This window comes from Corythoichthys intestinalis, chromosome 8 (genome assembly GCF_030265065.1).
Source record: "Corythoichthys intestinalis isolate RoL2023-P3 chromosome 8, ASM3026506v1, whole genome shotgun sequence".
Lineage (NCBI taxonomy): Eukaryota > Metazoa > Chordata > Actinopteri > Syngnathiformes > Syngnathidae > Corythoichthys > Corythoichthys intestinalis.
In genome coordinates, this window is record NC_080402.1 from 51466446 (window position 1) to 51479051 (window position 12606).

Here is a 12606-nt window from a genome sequence, read left to right on the forward strand (position 1 = left end):
TAAACCCTAGAGATGGTTGTGCGTGAAAATCCCAGTAGATCAGCCCTTCTGGCACCAACAACCATGCCACGTCACCCAAATCATCTTTCTTCCCCATACTGATGCTCGGTTTGAACTGCAGGAGATTGTCTTAAATCATGTCTACATGCCTAAATGCACTGAGTTGCCGCCATGTGATTGACTGATTAGAAATTAAGTGTTAACGGGCAGTTGGACAGGTGTACCTAATAACGTGGTCGGTGAGTGTATATATATATGTATATAAGTTGCAAAGCAGACAAAAGAAATGAATTAAATTAACAAAAAATATGTTTTTATAATAGGTCAAAATAATTTTTCGAACAGATCATGTGACTAGCACCTTAGACGGTTGTTTGCTTTGCATATTACTTAAAAAAAAAAAAAAAAATAGGGGAGGGCAATTTGATTTTTCAAATAATTTTTTTTTTTGTTTGAAAATACTTTTTTGGATTGAAGCAACTTTTTGGGGATTGAATGATTTGGATACAAATGTCCTACCCATGATATGACCCAAACACAAAAAGGATTGCTAAAATCAAACAAAACTTTTGAAATTAAAAATTAAGTATTCAAATGCCAATATTTGAGTCTCAAATATTTTTTCACATTCAAAATCTTTTTTTTTATGATTGAAATTTTTTTTTTTGATTGAAGTGATTTTTCGTTTGAAAATATTTTTTGTTTGAAGCAACTTATTTTTTGATTGACTTATGAAGACACGAATGTCCTAGCCAAAATGTGGCCCAGACGTAAAACAACATTACTTTGTTCAAAGAAGTTGCTTCTATATATATATATATATATATATATATATATATATATATATATATATATATATATATATATATATAAAAAAGAAAATGAGCTTTCAAATGCATTATTTTGAGTTTCAAATCTATTTTTGCATTCAAACTAGGGCTGTCAAACGATTACAATTTTTAATCGAGTTAATTACAGCTTAAAAATTAATTAATCATAATTAATCGCAATTAATCGCAATTCAAACCATCTATAAAATATGCCATATTTTTCTGTAAATTATTGTTGGAATGGAAAGATAAGACACAAGATGGATATAAAATTCAACATACGGTACATAAGGACTGTATTTGTTTATTATAACAATAAATCAACAAGATGGCATTAACATTATTAACATTCTGTTAAAGCGATCCATGGATAGAAAGACTTGCAGTTCATAAAAGAAAAATGTTAGTACAAGTTATAGAAATTTTATATTAAAACCCCTCTTAATGTTTTCGTTTAATAAAATTTGTAAAATGTTCAATCAAAAAATAAACTAGTAGCCCGCCATTGTTGATGTCAATAATTACTTACACAATGCCATGCGTGCTGAAGCCTATAAAATCAGTCGCACCCAAACGCCAGCAGAGGGCAGCAAAACTCCATAAAACACAATTAACAAGTGAGCATTTCACTGTACCGTCATTTAAATCTGTCTGAGCGGGGCATCTGCGTTAATTGCGTCAAATATTTTAACATGATTAATTTTTTAAATTAACGCCCGTTAACGCGATAGTTTTGACAGCCCTAATTCAAACACATTTTTTAAATCAAATTATAAGGACACAAATCTACCTCCATATGCCCAGAGGATACAATTTTTGACTGGGGTAACTACAGGGTAACTACATTGGCACGACACTGGTGGGCGTACCATATTTAATGGATAATGATCTTGGCGAAAAGTATAGCAGTCCTAAGCAGCCTGATTTAGAATTCCCCTCAAGAATGATGGGAAACAAAAAAAAAAAAAGCGCTCATCTTCAACTTATTATTATAAATATTCTTGTAAGTTAGTTTTATTGCTGACACTGTGTTTTGAGGTAATCATCATGCTGTGCCCCCACTGGCCCAAAAGTCAAACTCCGCTAATGACTACACATCACATCTTCAGTCTTTCTAATTCACAAAGGTATTCATTCTATCCAGCTGAAGAATAATTATGTTAACACATCCCCCGATTTATGAAAAATAAAAATGGTACCAGCATTTTACTGCTCGAGTGTCAAAACAGAAAGGCAAAATGAAGGGTTAAATTTGTTGCGCTGGAAATTTCACTTATTTTAACGAACAATATGAATCAAACAGAAATTCTAATGATATTTCCACAAAATTAACCGATTAGAAAATGTTGAATTGGACATCAAATATCAGTACTGCTTAGTGCAAATGTCTAAACTGTAAAAAAAAAAAAAAAAAAAAAAAAAACCAAAAAAACTGTGCAGCATAACATACAGTACCATATGGTACAATCTCTAATTCTGCAGGCACTGGACTCTTTTGGGAATGAAATTCCATGAGAAGGTGAGCCAATAAAAGAGGCTGCAGTGCCACTGAGTTGGTAGACAGTGCGCAGACAGAGGGGGAAGCCTTTTACACCCTTCGCTGGGGGCCCAAGTTGAAGAAAGGCGCAGGTTCGTTCGCATAATTCCATCTGTTGAGCGCTGACCTAAAACCCAGTGGACTTGGATGCTGGGGAATGGGTGGAGCTTAAAAATGCGACTTTGTGCAGAGGGGTTGAGGCACTCTGACTCTCCACTCATCTTTAATAACATTTCCTGTTCCTGCAACTTCCGGTCAAACTCTTCTTCTAGGGTCTGTGGGTCACACATGGAAACAACAACATAAATGCATACTAAGAAATGTTTCTTACAGCGCTAAAGAATGGCTTCCTTTTTCCATTTTTAAATAATATTTTGTCCTTGTGGGTATACTCTTTTAACAATGAAGGACGAAACTGATGGAGATGGAGAAACTTTCATACAGTTCTTTGTCCTTGCCATCTGTGGTCGGTACTTCCATTTCACATTCACAGAATTTGCCACTCCATAGTTTATTATTCTGTTAGAATCTACATGCAGTTTAGAAAACACTTCGGTCTCCATAACATGAGTTTGCCAAGTGTCAAGTCCAATAGCATCAAATAACTTTTTTCCTCCCACAATGCAGGATTCCACCTTCCATGTGTGGCGACGACAGGGGCTGATGAATTTTGGAGACCTTTATATGATAAACAAGTTTGCCTCCTTCCAAAAATTGTCTCAAAAATTTCACCTTCCGGTGATTTTTTATAGATATTTGCAGACAAGACATTTTATCTCAAGCTCCATCCCAGGGTTCCCAGATAAACCTCATAATAACGCAATTGATGGTATGATGTCTTTAACCCTACCAAGAAAAAGGGAGTCTCAATGATGCCGACATCATTCTCCCATTTAAATTCCATTTCTACCTCTAAAAATCAAAGAAGCTTGGGAGAAGGATTTTGACATTGTTATTAGCCCAACTGACTGGGCAGAGGTTCTGAGGAGAATTCATTCATCTTCATTTTGCGCAAAGGACTACTTAATCCAGTTCAAGATCATACACAGGTCTCACCTTTCTAAATATACAGTGTATCACAAAAGTGAGTACACCCTTCGCATTTCTGCAGATATTCAAGTACAATGGGGAAAATAAGTATTTAGTCAACCACCAATTGTGCAAGTTCTCCTACTTGAAAAGATTAGAGAGGCCTGTAATTGTCAACATGGGTAGACCTCAACCATGAGAGACAGAATGTGGAAAAAACACAGAAAATCACATTGTTTGATTTTTAAAAAAAAATTATTTCCAAATTAGAGTGAAAAATAAGTATTTGGTCACCTTCAAACAAGATTTCTGGCTGTCAAATAGGTCTACACAGGTTCTCGTGTTTGGAGGAGAAAGAATACTGAATTGCATCTGAAGAACACCATACCCACTGTGAAGCATGGGAGTGGGAACATCATGCTTTGGGGCTGTTATTCTGCAAAGGGACCAGGACGACGGATCTGTGTAAAGGAAAGAATGAATGGGGGGATGTATCGAGAGATTTTGAGTGAAAATCTCCTTCCATCAGCAAGGGCATTGAAGATGAGACGTGGTTGGGTCTTTCAGCATGACAACGATCCCAAACACATAGCCAGGGCAACAAAGGAGTGGCTTCGTAAGAAGCATTTCAAGGTCCTGGAGTGGCCTAGCCATGTCTGCAGATCTCAACCCCATAGAAAGTCTGTGTTGCCCAACAACAGGCCCAAAACATCAATGCTCTAGAGGAGATCTGCAAGGAGGAATGGGCCAAAATACCAGCAACAGTGTGTGAAAAGCTTGTTAAGAGTTACAGAAAACGTTTGGCCTTCATTATTGCCAACAAAGGCTACATAACAAAGTATTGAGATGAACTTTTGGTATTGACCAAATACTTATTTTCCACCGTGATTTGCAAATAAATTCTTTAAAAATCAAACAATGTGATTTTCTGTTTTTTTTTTTTTCCACATTCTGTCCCTCATGGTTGAGGTTTACCTATGTTGACAATTACAGGCCTCTCCAACATTTTCAAGTGGGAGAACTTGCACAATTAGTGGTTGACTAAATACCTATTTGCCCCACTGTATATCTTTTCATGGGACAACACTGACAAAATGACACTTTGACAGAATGAAAAGTAGTCTGTGTGCAGCTTATATGATAGAGTTAATTTAGTTTCCCCTCAAAATAACACAATAACACAAAATAGTGAAAGTTGTCAATATTAACATACAACATGTCAACTGTCAATATTTTGTGTGGCCACCACTATTATCCAGAACTATATTTACTCTCCTGGGCATGGAGTTGACCAGAGCTTCACCGGTTGCCACTGGAATGCTCTTCCACTCCTCCATGATGACGTTGCGGAGCTGCCGGATATTTGAGACTTTACGCACCTCCACCTTCTGCTTGAGGATCCCCCAAAGATGTTCTATTGGGTTCAAGTCTGGAGAGATGCTTGACCAATCCACCTTTATCCTCAGCCTCTTCAGTAAAGCAGTGGTCATCTTGGGGGTGTGTTTGGGGTCATTGTCATGCTGGAACACTGCCCTGCGACCCAGTTCCTGGAGGGAGGGGATCGTGCTCTGCTGCAGTATTTCACAGTACATGTTGGAGTTCATGTTTCCCTCAATGGAATGTAGCTCTCAAACACCTGCAGCACTCATGCAGCCCCAGACCATGACATTCCCACCACCATGCTTGACTGTAGGCATGACACACTTATCTTTGTACTCCTCACCTGGTCGCCGCCACAGATGCTTGAGACCATCGGGACCAAACAAATTAATCTGCGTCTCATCAGACCATACGACATGGTTCCAGTAATCCATGTGCTTTATTGACATGTCTTCAGCAAACTGTGGGCTTTCTTGTGTACCGTCTTTAGAAGAGGCTTCCTCCTGGGATGACAGCCAGGCACACCCATTTGATGTAGAGTGCGGCGTATGGTCTGAGCACTAACAGGCTGACCCCCCACCTCTTCAATCTCTGCAGCAACGCTGACAGCACTCCTGCAATGATCTTTCAAAGAAAGCATTTGGATGTGATGCTCAGCACGTGCGCTCAGCTTCTTTGGACGACCAACCCGAGGCCTGTTCTGAGTGGACCCTGCTCTTTTAAAACGCTGGATGATCTTAGCCACTGCCCGCAAACAGTTTGCTGAAGAACATGGATAACTGGAACCATGTCCTACGGTCTGATGAGACGGGCAGGCTTTCTTGTGTACCGTTTTCAGAAGAGGCTTCCTCCTGGGGTGACAGCCATGCACACCAATTTGAAGTAGAGTGCGTGTGTATCGTCTGAGCACTAACAGGCTGATCCCCCACCTCTTCAATCTCTGCAGCAATGCTGACAGCCCTCCTATAACAAGTCACATGACATTTTGGAGGGAAAATGACAAGCAGTACTCAATTTGGACATTTAGGGATGAATGTAGTTTCTATGCGGTGTACTCACTTTTGTTTCCAGGGGTTTATATATTATTGGCTATATTTTGAGTTATTTTGAGGGGAAAATAAATTAACTCCATTATATAAGCTGCACACAGACTAATTTTCATTGTGTCAAAGTGTCATTTTGTCAGCGTTGCCCCATGAAAAGACATACTCACTTTTGTGATGCACTGTATAAAGATAAATCCTTTTACAATACAACCAGTTCTTGTTTTTCATGAGAAAATTTAAAAATCTGTTACTTGATTTTAAAAAAAGACTATAAATGTTTAGATAGAGTGACTTTTTCCCCTTTTGAGTTAAGTTTTCATGTTTAAGTTTAAGATTGAAGTAATAACAGCACACACATTTTTAAAAGAAAAATGCATGTTTTATTCAGTTGTAGAATTGATTTCTAGGAGAAGTAACTTATGTTACTGTAGGCAGTTTAGAATTGATTTATGACAGTCTTGTTCGAGACAGACACATATTATTAAACAGCATTAAACAGTCCTCAGTATATTCCAGGTAATTTGTACATAATAGCCCATGTTTTTTATTGTTTGTGCTATATTTTTTCATGGGATAATCTGACGTATTGTAATGGTTTTCTACGATTAATCCTGATTTTTTTAAAAGGTAAATACGAAGTTCTATCGTCTTTCTGCTGAGTGGCACTAAATAGAAAAAGTCATGCTTCAGTACTACTGTGATAACCAAATAAACAAAGCAAATCCAATGATAATGTAGGCTTTCACAAGGTGTAATATTTGGGCATGATGCAAAATCCACTTTTAGATTATGATCTCAAAAACAACGCTGTACTTTAATGTGTTAGTCATGATAACTGCATAATATAAAATCCACTCCAACAACGCCATTTGAAATTAAAATGAAATTTAAATGTGCAATGTGTAACTAAATGATCCTTACCAGCGACTCTTTTTTTTTCTTTTTAATATAATTCCACACTTTCTCTCCTTTATTTTTATTTTCTGCCAAAACCTTTTGAATCGTCATTTTTTTTTTTTTTTTTTTAATTTACAGTATACAGCGGGGCAAATAAGTATTTAGTCAACCACCAATTGTGCAAGTTCTCCTACTTGAAAAGATTAGAGGGGCCTGTAATGGTCAACATGAATAAACCTCAACCATGAGAGACAGAATGTGGAAAAAAAAACAGAAAATCACTTTGTTTGATTTTTAAAGAATTTATTTCCAAATTAGAGTGGAAAATAAGTATTTGGTCACCTATAAACAAGATTTCTGGCTGTCAAAGAGGTCTAACTTCTTCTAACGAAGTCTAATGCTCCACTCGTTACCTGCATTAATGGCACCTGTTTTAACTCATTATCGGTATAAAAGACACCTGTCCACAATCTCAGTCAGTCACACTCCAAACTCCACTATGGCCAAGACCAAAGAGCTGTCGAAGGACACCAGAGACAAAATTGTAGACCTGCACCAGGCCGGGAAGACTGAATCTGTAATAGGTAAAACGCTTGGTGTAAAGAAATCAACTGTGGGAGCAATTATTAGAAAATGGAAGACATACAAGACCACTGATAATCTCCCTCGATCTGGGGCTCCATGCAAGATCTCACCCCGTGGCGTCAAAATGATAACAAGAACGGTGAGCAAAAATCCCAGAACCACAAGGGGGGACCTAGTGAATGACCTACAGAGAGCTGGGACCACAGTAACAAAGGCTACTATCACTAACACAATGCGCCACCAGGGACTAAAATCCTGCACTGCCAGACGTGACCCCTGCTGAAGCCAGTACACGTCCAGGCCCGTTTGCTGTTTGCTAGACAACATTTGGATGATCCAGAAGAAGACTGGGAGAATGTGTTATGATCAGTTGAAACCAAAATATAACTTGTTGGCAGAAACACAGGTTCTCGTGTTTGGAGGAGAAAGAATACTAAATTGCATCCGAAGAACACCATACCCACTGTGAAGCATGGGGGTGGAAACATCATGCTTTGGGGCTGTTTTTTTTGCAAAGGGACCAGGACGACTTATCTGTGTAAAGGAAAGAATGAATGGGGCCATGTATCGATAGATTTTGAGTGAAAATCTCTTTCCATCAGCAAGGGTATTGAAGATGAGACCTGGCTGGGTCTTTCAGCATGACAATGATTCCAAATACACAGCCAGGGCAACAAAGGAGTGGCTTCGTAAGAAACATTTCAAGGTCCTGGAGTGGCCTAGCCAATGTCCAGATCTCAACTCCATAGAAAAAAATCTGTGGAGGGAGTTGAAAGTCCGCGTTGCCCAACGACAGCACCCAAAACATCACTGCGCTAGAGGAGATCTGCATGAAGGAATGGGTCAAAATACCAGCAACAGTGTGTGAAAAGCTTGTGAAGAGTTAGAGAAAACGTTTGGCCTCCCTTATTGCCAACAAAGAGTACATAACAAAGTATTGAGATGAACTTTTCGTATTGACCAAATACTTATTTTCCACCATGATTTGCAAATAAATTATTTAAAAATCAAACAATGTGATTTTCTGTTTTTTTTTTTTTGTCCACATTCTGTCTCTCATGGTTCAGGTTTACCCATGTTGACAATTACAGGCCTCTCTAATATTTTCAAGTGGGAGAACTTGCACAATTAGTAGTTGACTAAATACTTATTTGCCCCACTGTATGTTTGATATCAAATCTAAAAAAAAAAAAAAAAAATACAATAAGAACATTCTTTTGAATGATGCTGACCTACTTTCACTATTTTGAAACTAACATGTAACCTTAAGCAACCTTAAGACTTGGGGTTATTTTTCTTGGCGTGTAGAAGTGAACGCCCCCTCTGCAGACTTTGTTCGAACTTGTCAGCCGGAGGTAAGAGTCACACAATATATTGTCAGGCCGAGATAACGAAGCAGACTCAGCTGCAAACAAATCTATTGTCAAAAACAAAGGTTCTTCAGCTTACATGCGGGAATGAGGAAGAAATCAAACAAAACAGTGCTCCAAATGGAGGAGAAAAAACAAAGATGACTGTGAACACTAAGAAACAAGACTGACGTGAGCGACATGGGTCGTAAAACACTTTGGCACAAGACAAGGGAGATGCAGACAATTTATAGAAAAGTTTCCGAGGTACTTCCGCTTTACTTATGCATTTCTGCTCGCAACTTCCGTTTTATTTCTCCATCCAAAACAACGATGGAGCTGGAGTAGCATTAGTTATCAAAATCCCTTAAAAAAGACAATTTATAAATACAGCATCCATCTGCCATCATCACGACGGGGGAGGACTACATGTTCATGAAGGCAGATGTGGAACCAAGCTCGTGCCACCACAAAGACCGGGTGTTTTTGCACCCATGTTGCCGCTGTGTTATGGAAGGTATGTTCTTCCTATTACTGCATTTTCATGTGTCCAGGGCTCAAAAAACCAGTTTACAAGTTACAAGTTTTTTTTTTTTTTTAATTTGTGTTTTATTAGGATCCCCATTAGCAGATGAACACATGCACTACTCTTCCTGGGGTCCACACAAAACATAAAACGGACATGACATCAACATACTAATCAACATAGGCTATATATAAAAGAAAGAAAAGAATAAATTCTTATCTAGAAAAGTTACACACTAAAACACATAATTCGACATACTAACAAAAAAATAGAAGAAAGATAGTAAGGAGATAAATAGACAATATGAGGATATTAGAATCTGCATCAGTGATTAAATACAGTTGACCCCAAAGTAATGCTTTATTTGTTTTTGTAAACTAAGTTTGGTCTGTGAGGGCATTCCATTCCACCATAGCTCTACATAATACTGTATGCAGAGGCGTCACGTCCCATTAGGCAAACCAGGCAATTGCCTAGGGCCCCCAGCCAGCAGGGGCCCTCAGAGGGCCAACAGATTTAGCACACGCAGCTTTACGGCACTGTCACAGTCACAAGTGTAGGGAGTGTTTCAATACCATGGAATCATTTGGCAGATTATCTAACGATTCTGTTATCAATCCCAATCAGCACTATCCATGTCACATAGATTATACATGTTTAAGAATGTCCAATCAGCTATTCATACCACATGATTGTATAAAGAGTGACTCACCAAGTACTCTCTGGAAAGTCCTTGCCGAGTTGTTTTACGTTGATTTTCAAAGGCCACCTCATTATTCATGTGACTAATTAAACAAATGGGGATTTTTCCAAAAAAGTCTATTAATGGGTCTATCGTATTCCTCGTCGAATACTCTATAAGAAAAATATAACATATATGCATCTAAAATCATCCTAAACAATTTTATTAGCAAATTTAATACTCATTTCGGTCTCAATCAGTGGTTTTTACGGAATAATTTGAATTTGGTGGATCATAGGGCCAATCTGACTACTGATTTCACACAAAGGTATATACCTCCGCATCCGATGGTGGTATTTCTGTGTTGCTACTCTTTCTTCTATTGTCCAAGTCCAACTGTCCCCCTTACTTGCACACGCTCGAAGGGCCCCATGTTGCTTGTTGCCTGGGGCCCCTGGCTGTATGTTGTTTTGAGTTAGTTTTCATGATAGAAATAGTATAGTTACTACTAATAACGTCTGGTGGGGCATACGTGCTTTTTACAGGTGGAAAACGCTGTTAGGCAAGGGAAGACAAGTTGATGTGCCACACAACAACACTCACTTTACGTTGAATGACATACATCGACACTTCATGCGTTATACCCAGGGGCGGCCGAGAAGCTGGGGCTGGGAGACGGTGGCTCACTTTGTGGCGGACCGTCAGTTCGATCCCGAGATCCAACTATGAGCTTTTATAACTGCTGCAACTTTAGGATACGCTATTGCAGCTGGAATTATCGAAGACAGCAGGAGATAGCCGTCTGGAGGCCGCCGAGGGTCTCCGTAATGTCTGGTGAAAGTTTGGCGAGGCTCCAAAGCTTTGCTGTCTGGTAAAACATTCTAGTGTAGCATGCTCAACCTCCATTAATATTTTCTAATAATTTTATAAATCTTGATTTATTGACCTGTTTTGCACAATCACCATTATTCACCAATCGTTTAAAATAAAACAAGAAATGGAATCATGTTGTCCAAATGTATTATTGCGTTCGATACCTGCAATAAAAAGGACATAATGTTTTGGCTATATTTACATACCCTGTAGTATTTCCTTGTAACAACAAAATTCGTGTCAGCCCTTCTGAATTCGGCAAATGTAATATTATTCATAATTTCACCTCATTTTGGCCACTCAAGTGTCCGGCGTATCAATCTACACCTCACGTCAACACAGGCTGACAGGTTGTTATAATTTTGTCCACGAATGATCAACGAAGTGATAAGAACAATCATACAATCTTTTAGGTATATCCATAGGTTTAAATCACATCCTTAACTTCTTGTCTGCAGCTGGTTTCGATTTAAGGCGTACGGTGAGGTAGATCCACAGTGGCACTTTGAAGCTGGACACTGTGCAAAACATTCCACTTAAAACCATATATATTCTCGCAGTTGGCGTGATGTCACGATGACGTCATCTCGCATAGCAACGTGTCGTCATTTTGAGATGGGGTAAGCAGGTAAACATCCGTAGACAAACGTTGTCTGAAATTAATTCTCGCAGTCGGCGTGATGTCACGATGACGTCATCTTGCATAGCAACGTGTCGCCATTTTGAGATGGGGGCATGCACAGATAAACATCCGTAGACAAACGTTGTCTGAAATTCATATATTTCAGCTGTTTTGTGTCTTTGCGTTTGTACTACAATGCACGACAGAGCAACTGCTTGTGACTCGTGTTTTGCCCCCATTTCAATATGGCGACGCTTTGTTGTAGCTGGTGACGTCATTAATGCGCAGATGTCCGACTGCGAGAATATATTTCAGCTGTGTTTTGCGTCTTTTTTTCATAAAAACGTCTTAAACATAACTTATTACAGTTGTGGTCAAAAGTTTACATACACTTGTGAAGAACATAATGTCATGGCTCTCTTGAGTTTCCAGTTATTTCTACAACTCTGATTTTTCTCCAATAGAGTGATTGGAACAGATACTTCTTTGTCACAAAAAACATTCATGAAGTTTGGTTCTTTTATGACTTTATTATGGGTTAACAGAAAAAGTGATCAAATCTGCTGGGTCAAAAATATACATACATGGATCTGAAAAAGCGACTTGAACAAGTCAGGAAAGTCACTTGGAGCCATTTCAAAGCAGCTGCAGGTCCCAAGAGCAACAGTGCAAACAATTGTTTGTAAGTATAAAGTGCATGGCACTGTTTTGTCACTGCCACGATCAGGAAGAAAACGCAAGCTATCACCTGCTGCTGAGAGAAAATTGGTCAGGAGGGTGAAGATTCAACCGAGAATCACCAAAAAGCAGACCTGCCAAGAATTAGAAGCTGCTGGAACACAGGTGTCAGTGTCCACAGTCAAGTGTGTTTTGCATCTCCATGGACTGAGAGGCTGCCGTGCAAGAAGGAAGCCCTTGCTCCAAAAGCGGCACCTTAAGGCTCGACTGAAGTTTGCTGCTGATCACATGGACAAAGATAAGACCTTCTGGAGGAAAGTTCTGTGGTCAGACGAAACAAAAATCGAGCTGTTTGGCCACAATGCCCAGCAATATGTTTGGAGGAGAAAAGGTGAGGCCTTTAACCCCAAGTACACCATGCCAACTGTCAAGCACGGTGGTGGTAGTATTATGCTGTGGGGCTGTTTTTCTGCCAATGGAACTGGTGCTTTACAGAGAGTAAATGCGATAATGAGGAAGGAGGATTACCTTCAAATTCTTCAAGATAACCTAACGTCATCAGCCCGAAGATT